This window comes from Dasypus novemcinctus, chromosome 15 (genome assembly GCF_030445035.2).
Source record: "Dasypus novemcinctus isolate mDasNov1 chromosome 15, mDasNov1.1.hap2, whole genome shotgun sequence".
NCBI lineage: Eukaryota > Metazoa > Chordata > Mammalia > Cingulata > Dasypodidae > Dasypus > Dasypus novemcinctus.
This window is the reverse complement of record NC_080687.1, coordinates 50,754,227-50,756,667: the sequence shown is the minus strand read 5'-3', so window position 1 is coordinate 50,756,667 and position 2,441 is coordinate 50,754,227. Positions and strand designations below refer to the sequence as shown.

Here is a 2,441-nt window from a genome sequence, read left to right as displayed (position 1 = left end):
TAATCTGAGTTACACCCTACTGACACAGTCAAATCAAAGCCCTAATCTTAACATGATTAAATTAAAGACATCTTAGCTGAATCTAATACAACCAATGGGTTTCACAACCAGAGGAACAGATGAGTTCGCAAACATAATCCATATCTCTTTATGGAATTCATAAATAATATCAAACTGCTGCAGTGACTGAGCTCAAAAGAACCTTATATTTATGCTAGAGAAAATTGGTGTCAGCAGCCACAGGTTAAGGTCTCTGAAGTAAACATTAAGAAGAAATTTGGGTTGCAAGATAGAGATTATCACCTGTAAAAAGAAAGGGGGGTAAGTTTCGGGCAGATGGAGAAGTCATCCTCATATTCAGGACTCACATGTTATTGATTATTTTAGTAAGGCATATTGTCCAGCATAATGGTTCAGTATTTGTCCTCTTGTTGTCCTACTAAGTAATAAGATGATTCCCTGATCTCCACCATCCAGCAAAGATAACCCTAGGAGAGGTGGCTCTCTGCACCTGATTTGAAGACCCTGAAGCTGCTTAGAGAAGAAGTCTTCTGTTGACCACTCTCCTCAGTTGGGCAACATGTCCTTCTTGAAGAGGGATCTGAGCATGGCATATGCTAATCCACCAAACAGTTCAGATATTGTTTGATTCTCGTAGTTGAGAAAGTATTGTATTCATTAATCCAGGTCACTCAAACACACAGAATGTTTTATGGTTTCATTCAGATTTCAATTTGGGTATCTGCTATTATTATTATTATTATTATTATTATTTACATTTGTGAACAAATACTATTTTGCAATACTATTTTACAAAAACTATTTTAAATTTGTGAACAAATACTATTTTACAATAGTAAAAATTATTAAATAATAACTTCACATTTATAGGGGGTGGTATAGTTTACAAAGGGGTTTCCTAAAACACTTTATTATTTTATTCTAACAGCAACTCTATAAAGAATAGTTATTATTTCCCCTGATAGAATTTAAACTTAAAGCTTTTAATTGACTTTACCTGTAGTGCAATTAAAACAGGAAAACATTCTTAAGAATATTCAGTTTTTGTCATTATTTCAATGTGATAATAATGCCCCATTTTTATGTATTTTATTTTACTTTTCCAAACTATTTCAAAAATGTTTATTATGCAATTTACTAGAATGATATTACTTTGTGGCCTATATATTCCAGTGTTATGCAAATAAATTACTATTATTGTCATCATTGGAGGTACATAGTTTAATAAATTTTTTTGAAAAGTTAAATGATTTCAAATAAATGCTTGCTTGTTTTCCCTTTTGCAGTTCTTCAAACTTAGCCTCCTGAATATCATATCACTTCAGGGAAGAAAATCCTAATATTGGGAAATTGTTATATTTTTTCATTTTTCTGACTTTTGCTGCATATAAATTTATACCACTGATGTCAAAAATTAATCTAATCTATGGATCATTTTCATTTAAACAGAATACTGACAATATTCACCTTTCAAGAAAATATTACTATATGTTTTCTTTGTGAATGGAGAAAGTAAGAATGAACAACAGTTTCCTACATATAACTTATGAATGATGATAGTGCTTCATTAGCACAATTAGATTAATGCATATTTTCAACTAGTGTACATGGTGCAATGCAAGAATTTAATATAAAGTGATTAATAAAGTACTCTATTTATGTTATTTATTAATAAGTTAACATAGATGACAATAAGTCCTGTAAATGAAATCTATGGAAAAGCACAGAATATACTAAAATGGATGAAGTACCATATAAAAGATAATATATTTATACATATGTCTTTATCTTAAAATTATATATAAAGTTAACATCTAATCCTGGCAACTAAAACCACCATTTAATATATTGGTTTAATATCAGTAGATAATTATTTTGAAATATTAACAGCTGCAATAACAGTATATTACGTATATTTCTGGGAAATGCCATGCAAAAAGTAGCAGGAAGAGCTAAATAGATTATCTAGAATTGTGATGTAAATTTAATTATATCCAAATGTCCCAAGAGGAAAATAATATATAAAACCTCTCAGAAATGAATGAGCCACTGCTTGCTTAGCAGCACATATACTAAAACTGGAACAATACAGAGAAAATAAGCATGACCCTGTGAAAGGATAACATGCAAATTAGTGAAGTGTTCCATATTTTTGAGACTAGTTTCTTTCAGTACGGGTCAGATTGCAGCTCTGGTATAAGCCCCAGTCCCACCTCAGGCAGGGAGAAAGATGGGGGAACCTGTGCCAGTCTCTCTGAGAAATTACTAGCCAAGCAGTGGAGGCTGATGATTATGCTACTTTGGCAGCTCAAGACACCCCAGGAGCTATTCTGTGCTTGGAATTGGAGCTCCATTTCCCCAACATAGGGGAGGAAGTGATGGTTGGCCATCTATTTCAACTACTGATTAGTAAATTTGGC

General features: G+C 32.1%; 1 non-coding gene across 1 annotated transcript; it reads left to right on the top strand.

Moving 5' to 3' along the window:
• Positions 1 to 2,070: 2,070 nt before the first annotated feature.
• On the top strand, positions 2,071 to 2,175 carry LOC111762584 (U6 spliceosomal RNA). The gene has a single exon (XR_002795670.1). It is a non-coding gene; the product is annotated as a U6 spliceosomal RNA (small nuclear RNA).
• The last annotated feature ends 266 nt before the right edge of the window (positions 2,176 to 2,441 follow it).